The sequence below is a fragment of the Manacus candei genome, unplaced genomic scaffold, assembly GCF_025592945.1.
Source record: "Manacus candei isolate 608988 ecotype Guabito, Panama unplaced genomic scaffold, ASM2559294v1 h1tg000017l, whole genome shotgun sequence".
Classification (NCBI taxonomy): Eukaryota; Metazoa; Chordata; class Aves; order Passeriformes; family Pipridae; genus Manacus; species Manacus candei.
The window spans coordinates 16,117,330-16,131,064 of NW_026138065.1; positions in this window are offsets into that span (position 1 = coordinate 16,117,330).

A 13,735-nucleotide genomic window follows, 5' to 3' on the forward strand; every position below is an offset into this window, starting at 1 on the left:
GTGCCCAGGGACTGTAAAAAGTCAGCCTTGTTGATCTGATAGCTCTCCATGCTAGGCTTTGATCTTTCAATTTATAAACCCCACAGAGTACCATGAAAACATTCCTTGTAGTATAAGAATTCTTGAGGGAAAGGGATGAGAAAGAAGGAGGAAAAGGGCAGTTGCTCTGGAAGGTGATGCTACAACCTCTGTGCAGTTACAGTAGCAGAAAAATGCCATTTACCTTCTCTCAACCAGAAGAGCAAGGAGTCCTAAATGGAACTCCCAGTGTGTGAGCACTTCTCTCAAAATCTCAGGAATTTTTGAAAAGTGAGGTCATACCTAACATCCTTGGTAGGCCTGTAGCCAATGTGCACTTCCCCTGCTAGTTGTCACTGACTCATTACAAGTGCTGGCTGAAGCCTGGGAAAATTAGCTGGACACAAGCTGTCATAATTAAATATTGAAGTTGATTTATGTTTCTTGATTACTTTTATTTTGCACAGTTCTCTGGTGCTGTCCTCTAGATGGTCACGGGGTGATTATTTTTCACTTTGTTAACAATAATGTCCAAGCTCTGACAACTTTCAGACATAAAATAGGTCAATGTGATAGAGCAGAACACAAAGCCTGATTCTGGGTTGGTGTAGGCAGACTCTTCCAGGCTGGTTATGCAGCTTCTTGACTTTCTGACTAAATTAACATGAAGTATCTTTTCTCCTAAGTTGACTCTGCTGCTGCAATCTCAGAGGCAGAAATGACTGTAAGGGGTGACTATCTGGACATTATTTTACTTCAACTTGAATTCTTGTGTGAGGAAGGGATTGGATAGGAAGTGAAAGGGAGAGGTGCTGATGAAGACCAGGAGTCTGACATCCCTTAATGCTCCCCTGTATAATAAGTGATTTAGAACTGTGAACTCATGGTTGGAGACCGGATTATTAGTAGTAAATTCTTGCTCTTGCACTGAAATTGTTATCCTGCCTTGAAGGATATCTGCCTATGTGCAGGTATTTTTTTTCAAATATTGGAGGTTATCAATAGTATTGTGAATGCCAAGAGGCCCTAAAGGAGTGTGTTTTCCAGCACAGGTATCATTTGGAAACTGCTAAGAGGGCTTATTTTGGATTTATGGACTCATTTCACTTGATCAGCCTATACTTGTGCACCAAAACATACTTATGCACCACATCATCTAGGGAAGTTTAGAGACTTAAACTCTGCCAAAAGTGTAGAGAACTATCTGAAAACTATTAGAACCTCACATATAGTAAGTATTTTCTTTCTACAACACCATGTTCTTTGGAACTAGCTGTGATGATAAAACATCACATACTGTAGCTTGCAGTTTTAAATGTATTTAGTATTTAACCTGTCATGTTAAATGGCTATATCAAGACCCACATGGTTAAAATCAATTACAACTGGATTGTGATTTAACTGAGTTAAAAATTAGCTTATTATAATTAAAATGCTAATATTTTTCCATAGATATGTGTCAAAATCTTGATGGTTTTCTTCTCAGTTAGAATTTTGTAAAGCATGCTACTTAGGTTTGACACCTGTGTTCATTTCTCAGTCATGGTCTTCAGAGTTCAGAAGGAAATCAGCACAGATAGAAAAACTGAATAGTGAAGTGACTTACCTGTGACTTTACTGCAGGTCTGTGCTGACTCTCAGGTCAGCATCCAACTCTCAGCTTCACCTTGTTGCTTTTGTGCTTGGTTTAAGAGGACCTTAACTAATCATTGGACCCAGAGGTTCTTTTTTGTGGATCTGGGTGGGAGGGTCTGAACAATAAAGGGGGTTTTGTTTCTCAGGAAGCCAGCAGCAGCAGTCAGAAGACAGCCTGAGCACCCTGAACTGCTAAGTCCACACTGGCAAGAGAGCCAGGCCAAACTGATACACCCTGACAGACTAATCTCATCCAAGTAACTCTGCTCTTTTTTTCCTGGCTTTTAGTAACCTTGAGTTAAAATGCTGACAGGTCTGTCTGACAGATTTTGAAAATCACCTCCCTTCTGAACTCCCTCAACAAGGGAAAAAGTGGGCATTCCTCACCTCATTTGTGCCCCAGGGTTTTTTCTGACAATAATCTTCGTTACTTCCATGGAAACGAATATGGATTCAGGCATCTCCCTGAAGGCAGGGTATTGATCCCTGTGAAACTCACAGTGAGTCAGGAAAAAGGAGCAGTCACAATGGCTTGGAGAGTATGAGCATCAGAAGAGCAGAACTGGGTCATTAGAGATCTGTCTAGAAATCTGTAGCCCCTAAGGAGAGATGAGCATCCTCAGCTTGTGATTCACCCTTTGCAGGATTTGTCTTATAATATTTTTAATGGGTATCCATTCTATTGCAATGTATAGGAGTGCAGCGACCCTTAAATGTCAGCATCTAACATTACATTAATTCACTCTTAATGAAACTAAAGAGGACTCAGAGAGTTTTGTGACCAAAGAATTGGTTCACTAGAATTGCACCTTTCATTAAGTGACTTTGGAGAGATGAAATGAAATTAACTTTTTGAAATATTTTGATATTGGATACGCTGATTTTGCAAGCAGCAAATCCCTCTGGTTCAGACCCCAAATAAGGGCTTCTGATGATTAGGATATAAAATGAACTGTGAAATCCTATATGTGTAATATCCCTTTCCTAATGCAAATCAAATTTGCTGCCCTGCCAAGCAGTTTGATCCTACACAGGACAGAAGCAGGGTAATCTGCAAGTAAAAGCTCACATTTAAAGGATGAAATATTAGTGGTTATACAGAATGGTCTTTCAATGCTTAAGACCCATGTATAAATTAAAAACTTAATTAAAAACAAAATTAAAACTTTTTATTTTCTCATTGTTTTCAAAGGGCAGAAGAAAAATACTTAAGTGACCAGGATGTACCAGAAAATAGGACTGGCACACACCTTTCCTTCCTGGACTGATTTTTAGCTACAAGCCCTACCTAAACTGGGTTTGAACGTCCAAATCTTGGGACTCGTCAAGAAAATCTACTACTACAGTGCATCAGATTGTCTGTAACCTGAATGAGCAACTGTGGTTTAAAATATCTCTTTGTTTCCAGAGATATTCAAGTGCTACCTGTGGCACTTGAACACTTAAAGTCTCCAGAGCAATAACTTACACAACTCTTGTTCACTCTGTGCACATTTAGAAAGGGGACTGATCATTCTGCAGTTCTGCTTTACTCTTCAGTTACGTGCAGGGGGAAAAAAAACTCACTGTATGATATGAAACCCCACTGACTGTGTTTGCTTCTAATTAAATAAAACCTTCTTAACTGCTTTCTAGGACACGGACATAAACTGTTACAAAGCACACAATATGTTAAATCCATCACCATGACAATCAGATAGAATCAGAGAGGACTTTTTTGTCTAACGTTAAAGAAGAGACTGTTCATGTTAGTAGACTGGAGAAGGTGTATAAGAACAGTTTATCCAACTAAAAATTCAGCCTGTAGATCAAACGTGCAAGGACAGTAAGTTCTATTTTGATCTGGTGTGTAAGTCCTGATAACATATGCAATGAGTATCCTAGGGAAGCTCTAAGTTACATATCTAATTTTTAATAATTAAAAACTGCCTGAAATTTGATGCCAAGAGCAGCATAATTTAGGCATAAAAACATTGTTTTAGTGAGAGGGACTGCTAAGGAAATAGACAAAGAAAAAACACTTACAAAAAAATGTAACTTTAAAACTTTTACAGAATCAAATTTACATTAATAAGAATTAATTATTGGAAAATTATTTAAAGCATGGGGGAGAAGCTGTCATGTAGTACTAGTTTTCATCAATGACCTCACTTGATGCAGTACAGATAGAGTTTCAGTAGGGCACAGGTATTTCCATTTCCACTGTATTCCTTCATGGGTAAGTGATTTCTTTCTTCAGATTTCAGACAAACACCGCCAGAACAAGTGCTTACCAACAGTAAGAAACTTCCTCTTGTCCTCGTTTCCCAAATGTTCAATTGCATTAATGGGAGCAAAAGAAATATACAAAATACCCTCTGTGTAAGCATTTGAGGTAGATGCCATGAATACCTAAGTTGGCATTCAGTTGACGCTTTGGAAGGAGAAAGGAAGTTTTGGAGTAATTTTACTCCATCTCTCTGATTAACTGTAAATTGCATTTGCCTATGTTGATTTTCCTTTTCTTTGTTGGTTTGGTTGGGGGTATTTTTTGTAAAGTGGAAATATATGAGAAAATGTACACATGGACTGCATGTCTCAACCTACATATGTCTGCACAGTACCATCACTGTGAGCTGGGCTGGTGCTATGGCACAAAGGCCATAACCTCATGGACTCCTCTTTTGCTTGTTCAGACCAGCACCAATTGACTCCCAGTTTCCCTGATTACTTTTGAGTTTGAGAGTAAAGAAAAAAAAGGGGAAATCAACAGTGAGGTGTAGGGCACGGCAACATGGCAAGAGATTCCATCTAAGTTCACTATGCTCAGAGCACTCATCTGACCTCTCTCACACATGTCAGGAGAAATAGCAATGCAAGGTATTCACTGAACTTACCGAAAATTAGTTGGTTGTATTTTGGTGAATAAATTGTGTCTTTTTCCTGTCAGTGACAGAAACAAAAAGCCATAGATCTGAAGCTATAACATATACTTTACTCTTGCTGAACAGAAGAAATAGGAAAATAGTTGTCTATAAATACATTTCTTCTCCTTTTTGTTTTGTGAACTGTATATAAATCTGCCATATTTTCCTAAGTGAAATTATCAGGCAAACAGTAGTCAGTAGGTTTCAGTAATCAAAACTTGAAACTGACTGGATAAACACTATTCATAAAATCATCTTTCCAATCAAAATGCTTAAAATTAAGAATTCAGAAATTAATCCCTGGTAATATCTTTTAAAATTACTTGACATAAGTAGTGTCTGTGAACCTTCTTTTCTGACAATAGTTTGAAGAGAATCATAGCAGATGTGTTTTAAAATGTGAAAAAATAGTCATAGATTTTTCTTTTCCTGGAGCAATTGCCCTTCCTGATTTCTTAGATGGTGGTTAACTCTCCTTCCTCACAGAGAAACAGCACCAGGAACCTGCTGATTCTCTTTTCACAGTTCTTGGATATGTAATTTCACACATAGAGAAGAAAAATTGTGTGAAATGTTGTAACTGACATTGTCAGTCAGCAGGAAACCTGAAAAGAGATATTGAGATGGAGCTGTGAAAAGTGACAGTAGCAGAGCAGTACATTTTTATGTGATAGATAGAGCTGTAGGGCGCAGGTCATTGCAGCTTGCAAGGGGCAATCTTTGTGTTACTGATATCCCCAGGGCTGCAAAGGCCGAGTGCCATGCTTGAAGAACTGACGGGCAATTTGCTAATGTAGCAATCTGAAAGCAAGAAGAGGTAGCATAACCATGAGGGCCAAAAAGCAACACCCAGTATGTGTATTATACAGCTATATTGTCCCTCTCACTATTTGTTTTATAGGCTTAGAGTGAATAGTTCTAAAAATCAGCTTTTTCCTACACAAATGTAAAAAGCCATAATGCGATTTTAAATTGGAAAGTTTTACTACCGAAAACTAGCAGTGAGTATATTAAATTACTTGTTTTATCCATAGCACTGTGCACATTTTAAATCTGTGTGCTTTCTCAAGTATTTTACATGTTCTAGAAATTAATATTTAAAAAGAATACCATGCCCAAAAGTCCCTTCTAATTTCAAGAGCAACCCTTAGAGACCTTCCTTTTTTTTTTCTTGCTGTACTATAACTTTACAAGTCTCAAAACAGGAGGCATTTCTAAGCATGTGACTCACAAAGTTGGCTTAAAAAAGAAATAAAATAAAATAAAACAAAACAAAACAAAACACAGTAAAATAAATCATACACTTAATTTAAAAATAATGTTCTAGTAAAAGTCAAAATTATTTTACGGTATCATGCTTTTGATTTCTTTTAAAATCTCCTTTTCATGTTTGAGAATATTGTTGGTATATTTAATTTTGTCATCTTTAGGATAAACGCTTTGATTTTTTCTTTTCGCATCACTTTTTATTTTAATTATAGCATGAAATAGAAAATAATTACATTTTAAATACATTTTGTAAAACAGAAAACTTTTACCTAATGTGCCATTTTTGTAGCATTTTCCTTTTCAGAGAATGTAGACATTTTTTGATTTGACATGAAGCTAAATTTGGAAACCTCAGAAACATTTGGGGAATGAAATCAATTGTCCTCCAGCCAGTTTTACTGTCCAGGCTAGTCTGGACTGTTTCCACAGCTGGTGATGCCAAGAGGTTCTCTGACCTCTTGCTCTAAAAGTATTGTTTCTATATTGCATTTCAGCCTGTAACCCTGGCATTGCCCATTTCAATTTCTTCTGCACTTAATGACTGTATTAGTCTAGAATTAAGATAATAAGAATAATTGCTCCTTTTTTTTAAATAGCACTTCGTGTGTTTATGAACAATCATACATGTAAGTGTTATTTTCCAAATGATTTCTCATTTTTGTTGTTCTCTTCTGAGTTCTCCAATTAGTATGTATTTCTTTTTTAATGTGGTGCTCACAACAGCATGCAGTGTTCCAGCCGAGGCTTATCAAGTGAAGTAGAGCAGAATAATTACCTCATTTCTTTTCTGCGTGACATTCTTATTAATGTGACTCAATGCCAAGCATTTGCCTCGTTTTGCCACAGTGTTGCATTGTTGATTCATATTCAAATAATTAGTCACTGCAAATCCACACGCTGCTCTGTAAGTCCATGTGCTAGCACAAGGCTATCCCTCAGCTGCCAACGGGAGCAGGCAGGAGCTGCAGTCATGGTGCCAACCACTGTACAAAAAAAAAGGTATGCAATGCCTCCTCCTAACCTAGGCTGCCAACTTCTGTACTCATATATGATTACTGATTTCTCAGAAGATTTGCAGTATTTTAAGTATATCCCAACTGTGAGTGATTTCAAACTGATATCTCATCAATTGTCACATCTCACTTCCAAAAATGAAGATTCGCCCTTCCCTTCTGAATACATAGTCTCCAGAAGATGTAGAAAGAAGCACTAGAATAATAGAAACTGCTCTTTTCCCGAGGCAAATGTACTGGAGCCATTGTAACAATAATAATTTAAAAATATTCATTTCTATTGTTGTCCCAGTAGTATCCCAGAACTCTAATCAAGGCTGTGAGCTGTGCCAATGCAAAAAAAAAAAAAAAAAAAAAAAAAAAATGTAAGGACTGTGGTAATGTTGGATATTTGAGAGATATCTCAAGACAGATCCTTGTCATGAAGATTCAAGGAATCATTGGCATTATTATTGTAATTCTATTTGGACTTTGTTCTCCATACCTGCATTCTGGCAGTGTCTCCCTGAACTGGAAACAGGTATTTTCTGTTCTTATGTGGGTCACAGGACATAATTTTCTTCAATCACTGGCACAGAGGTCTGCTAAAAGTCTCCTAGGAGAGCTTGTGGCTGTCACTGTGTTGAGAAGCATTTGCCAGGAGAGTGAGCGTTCTCCTTCCTGAGAGGCTGCAAAGCCTTTGCTTCCCAAAAATGCACCACGTGTGAGAAGTGTAGTACCACTGATAAATTGATCAATGCGTGATTTTATTCCAAAATGAGCCTTGGCCTTGAGTTCAGAGAAGGAAGATTTTGTGTCCACATGGCTTTTGACAGGTGGCATCAAATCAACACGGTTGCCCCGGCACAATCCTAGGAAGGCAACTTTGTCGTTCATCCATGTAAATATGTTCTCAATTTTTGCCCTAGAGGCTCAGGTTTAATTGCTTGGAAAAGACATATACACACAGAAATTAGGATTGTATTTAGCTCACCCTCCCAGGAAGTGTGCTGCTTCCCTGGAAGTGGTGATGGTAGACGGACGCTAATGTTTGTCATGCAGACTTACCTCCAAAACATTACATGAGCCAAAATAATTAATCTCTGTATTGTCCAGTTTCTCACTTCCTTCCTGGGTGGTTTTATCCACAAAAGAGACAGGGCCTGTAATCATTCTGGTCACTGTATCCTCACCTGAGAAGGGCTCTTCTGCAGACACGGATTGCAGGAATTTGGCCCATATGGTTTGCAGTAATGACAAACTTGGATCTCCTTGCACCCCAGGTGAGTGCCCTTATAAGGAGGCTATTATTGTCCCTCTCCCATTGGTCTTATAAATGCATACTGATTGCTACAAAAGTGAAGCAGCTTCAACAGAATAAACCAAACCCAAAGGCCTACGATGTGGAGGTCCAGGAAGGGAGCCTTCTCCCAAACAGGCATCACAGGAACATGGTCTCACACACTTCCAAAGAGACCTGTATAGCCATCAAGACATTTTTATTCTGTTTGAACTCCTTTTCTCCATGTTTCTTATGGAAAAATAATCAAAACCTTTTTTTTTCCAAGGGAAAATTACTTATTTTTCCAGTAATCCTTCTAAGACACTGAGTGTGACATGTACTTATAGAGTTGTTATTGATAATCAAAGATATTCAAAACTAGTTCAAACTTTTCCCTCAAATAAGGGATTCTCTTAAAAATGGAATCTGGGTGCAGCATTGTAGAGTTTGTTGTCTAGGGAATCCTAAAGAATTTCTGTTTCTCTCTGCCTTTTCTTCTAAACATTAAAATTCAAGTACTTACAGTATTGTGCGATCCCAGAAAGTAAAACTTGGGAAAAATGCAAACCATTGCACCATAATGTCTTCATCTGACAGTAATATAAACAAGTATTTTGAGACAGTTGAAGAAATACAAGGGCAATATCTATCAAGGCAGGTTTGAAAATACTAAGTACTTCAGATTCCTTGGAACATCCTGGACATGAAATATTTTATATCTGCAAAGGTAACTGATTACCAAGAAATATAGTATCAATTAAACCATCTGCTAAGCCTGAATTCTCTGAATGCAGGGTGCAATATTAAGAAAATAGTCCCAGATTCATTCCAAAAGAATTTGAGTTGTTATGAATTTGGGTCAGTAGTCACAATGTATTTTATGATAGGAAAGAAAAATGGCAGGTAGTGGTTAAATACATTAGAAAGTGGGTTTAGATTCCTCTGAGATCATGAATCCCAATGGGAAGACTGTTGATCTAAAGATCACAAAGAGATAGGACCAGGTCACATGCTAATGCAAATGAGTATAGTTTTCTTGACATCAGTGGACCTGTGGTGATTGATTCCAGATGAAGTGATGAGATGATTCGAGTGTGCTGTGCCCTCCTGAAAAGCTGTTGAGAGATGCAGGGAGATCAGTACTGGAGTAGCCTCATCAGAGGCAAATATACAGCACAGCAGTATTCCCTTTAAACAGACATGGAAAGGAAAAGAGCAGCAGCATCTCTCCCAGTGTTGGTGGAGAGACAGGACTTGGTAAAAAGACAAAAAACAGTGCTATGCTCAGTGGCTGGGAATTAGAAATGGAGACAATAAAAGCAATGTTAAATGACAGAGGAAGAAAGAGCACCAACGAATTATCTTAGAGGTTGTAGGGCTCCACTGCTCCCACCATCTTCAGAAAACCTTGTCCTCATCGGTCTATAAATGGTCATTGAGGTTTGGAAATGGTCCTGTGCAGGGCTAGGAGTTGGGTTCAATAATCCTGGTGGGTCCCTTCCAATTCAGCATACTCTGTGATTCTGTGAAATGTGTTTGCCTGGGAACAGGAAGGAGCAAAGATGAGGCCTGCTCTAAAGGCAGTCAAGCTACAGAAATAGCACAACCAAGTTAACTTTAGCAACTAACTAAAGCCAGTACTACCTACAGCTTAGCACTAGCCTCTTGGCATCCAGTGTGGGCTGCTACCCTGGCTCTAGACACTTAGTAAAAATTCAGGCAGATGGTTTTAGCTGAGTTTGATGGTGGTGTGGCTGGTGAGGCAGCTAAGCTAATTTACTGATGTTCTCTCAAATGTTTTTTACCTTAGCACAATAGATAGACCAAAGGGTGACTGCAGATAGTCATCAGTGGTTCCGGGACTATCCAAAATATTTAAAAGTTTAATGTTTAAAGTTTAAAAGTTTAATATTTAAAAGTAATATGCTCCCTCTGGAAATAAAATTGAAATGCATTTATTTTCTCTGAAAGCCTCAAAACACTGTAGTAAGTTAAATCATTCCTTATTTGAAATGGCAGAATCAAACTGCAAAGATACAAGAAGTCTTCTTTATGCACTCAATAAAACTTGAACAAAGATTTTTTTTTCCTAAGTTTTGTTTTTCTTTTTTTCTTAGAGCATTATTTACAGTATTTAAAGGCATTGCAGAATTTTCACAGTTGAATCAGTTTCTTTATAGGGAACTACAAACCCTCTGTAACTACTGCTCTAGCATTATCCCACATTTGCCCATCAAAAGAAAACATAGAACACCGTATTCAGAGTAACTCATTTTGTTAATATTGAAACAATTTACTAGTAAACTACCCAATTAAAGCTATATTAACTAGGATATTTTATCTGACTCTTATTTTCAAGAGTCAACAACCCAAGTACAAGGAGACTAATGACTTAAAATTCAGTCTTCTCTGTACTGATGGAGTTTTGTTCCTGGGCTATCTCCTCCTCGTTTCATTCAGCGTGAATGGCAGATTCCTACATCGTGTCAAGTTTCAGATCACCATAGAAACAAACTAGGAGGCAGTTTCATTAATCATTTAGAGCACAAGAAGTCTAGGTCAGTCTGATTGCAGCATATAGAGTATCATCCTAGCGCCACATGGGACTCAGTTGATTTGAATTAAAAAAGATTAAGCTGCCCCTAGGACGCTCAGCATCATCAGTTTAAGTTCTCATGTAACAGTGGTCTCTGGAGCCACATGGATTAGGAGACTGAAGCTATGCATTTATTTTTCAGGGCTCAGTGAAACATTAGATGAGTGCAGGTGTCTGAGGGGAAAAAAGGACAAAGATCACATATAGTTTTTTAGACTTGTTGCTGTTCTTTTGAAACTGGAAACAATAACTCAGTTTTATTTCTCCAATGACAGTTACCACTCTTTTTTGACCATGCAATGGTACATCTGTTACCCAGTGTTTACAATTTAGATTTACAAAAATTTCAGACTATGAAGCATAATTTTAGCACAGAGCTGCAAGTTGGGCATAGAAGTTTACGTGAATGCTGACTTTTTCTTCTCCTGATGGGGTAAAAAATGCATGAAATAAATACTGGTGACATTTTAGTTTTGCTTGAAAGAAGATTTATTGCTCCCAGGAAACTGACGTATAGGCAGCTACAAATCAACTTGACTATGAAATAGTTGTATATGTACACCACAAAATGAGCCCCCCGCTCCAAAGTACTCACCTTATTTATGGGTCTTCCAGTACTTCAAAGACCTTCAGTAACTTAGTCCAGACTGGTTTATTGCTTTGTAGAACTAAGATATTTCAAGGGGAAAGTTGTAGGTTACAGTATATTAGGACTCTTTCTCTTGGGGGTCTGAGAATCCCATGATGCTATATGAACTGTTGATCTAAAGCTTATTATAGCATGACTTCCTAGAGTATAATTCTTAAATCTTTTAAGTTATACAGTACTGTCTTTAATCACAAGTACTAAACCTTAAAGCAGGACGAGCTTTCCAAAATTCAGAATAGCATCTGTGAGTTGATGTAATTACACTTTGTTAAAATACTGTTCACTTACTTACCCAGGTTGTCTATGAGCTATTTCAAATTAGTTGTTTTAATTTTCAGCAAATGTTTTACACAAAAAAATCAGGGAGCCCATGTCACAATATTCCTCCCGGAGTGAAAAGTGATTCTGTGGACTGAGTTTGTCTAATTTACTCAATAACCAAAAAAACCCCACCCTGTGTGTTTTACCCGTTTGTCCTTGCTGTGCCAGTTGCCTGGGCTGTCATAGTATCATCAACAGTGAAGCCTCCTGGCACAGCACGTCTGGGGGCACGCAGACCATATCAATACTGTTTTGCTGATGTACTGCCATTCTGGGGGTTTCCAGGAAAAAAATGTCACTATGATCAAGAGGCATTTGTGGAATTTCCTAGCACAGTGCAAACAGACCGATTATGGGAAGGGGAAAGTGAATATTATCCCCCCTTCACACAAGTGGAAGTTGATATGGAGTCATGCAGGGCGAGTTGCCTTGGGCCATGACAGAGAGCATGGACCGCCACTGGGGAGTTGCTGTTTTCCTGCCTGGTGCTCAGCCCAGGTCCTCCTATTTACAGCTTTCTGTCAAATGCCTGGAAGATGGAAAATGCAGGAACTAAAGCACACACAGAGAGTCCTGATGGAAGGCACAAAACGCTCATGTTAGCTTGTATTTATTGAGTGCCAGCAATGTGCTGGTTGCTATGCAAACAGAAAAGAAAACATGGCCCCTTGGTTGACACATTTCTTTGGTCTGCTTCAAGTGTTGCCACCCAGCCATTTCCAGCCAGGCTGGAGAGCTTTGCCATCCCCTGGTTGCCTGTGTGACAGTTGAATTTCCCAGACCTAGGAGGGGTAGGTGTGGCACCCCTGCCTGTCAGCAGTGGTTATGGTGGCCAAACTGTGCATTTGCTGAGGTCCAACAGACCCCCAGTTGACCCACATATCACCACTCCACTGCTCTGGACCCACCAGGTATCTTCAACCAGCCTTGACATCTTCCTTCAGCCACAGCAAAAGCCTAGAGCCTGAAGAAGCACAAGCAGCCTGTCCACAATGTAAAGCACTGCTGAGCCAGTGGTATGGGACTGTCCACCACCTCCTCCGCCTCGCCAGGCGCTGCTGTATTTCGGCTACTTATTTGTTTCCTTTGATTCAATAGTACTACTCCTTAATTGCTCTTCTTCTAACTCGAGAGCAAGTATCTTTCCCTGTAGCAACTGTTCCAGCTCCCAGTGTCCCACAGTTAGAGGATGGAACAGGAGGTCCTCTTCCTACAACCTTCAGGAAGGGCCCCAGCCCTGCAGCAAGGCTGCAGCAACCACACATACCCCTCTTTGCCCAGAAATGGGAAGGTAGCTCAGGCACATCAGGGGCTGTCTGTCTCTAAGGGGAGCTGCTGCTGTGAGTCATGTCTTGGATATGCCACTTTATAGCTATCTTATTTTTGCTGTTCATCTTGTGGTCAATGATGATTTTAAGGCCAAAACCTACCTGCTCAACTCTATAGACACTTTTAATAAAGTGTCATGGAGCTGAAAAGGAGATAGTTTTATTTTTCTGCCAAACACACACCCTCCTGAAGGGCCTAGACAGACCTGGGAAGCTGCAATTTTACTCATGGGCTCCTGTCAGATGGAGGGAGATGTCAGTTTTGCAGTAATACAGAAGCCCATATGGGGTCCCTGACTTCTGCTGCTCCCCAAAACCATCAGAGAGAAGACAGCTTCTGTATAGCCCTTTCTAGCCAAGCAGTTGTAGCAGCATTGTTTTTTAATAAATCAATTGCCCTGGCATGTATTGTTTACGGGTTAGTCTCCAAAACACTTTTTGGCACAAAACACGAAAAAAAGATATGCAATCACTCTTCTGTGTAAAGATAATATAAAACATTTCTAACTCATTACTTTGGCTGACTTTTGTTTTATTCTCCTTCTTTAACTATAGTGATGAAAAAAATGTTATGTTCTTTTTTCATTGCATTGGAGCGGAGCAGAGCTACCACAAGATTATCTGAATTCCTGCACATAGATCACCATCTGAACTGTGTGCTTGTTCCCAGCCTTTCAATGTCAGGCATAGCCAATGCCTGACATAAGCAATAATTTGAAGATGCTGAGGTGTCAAAAAA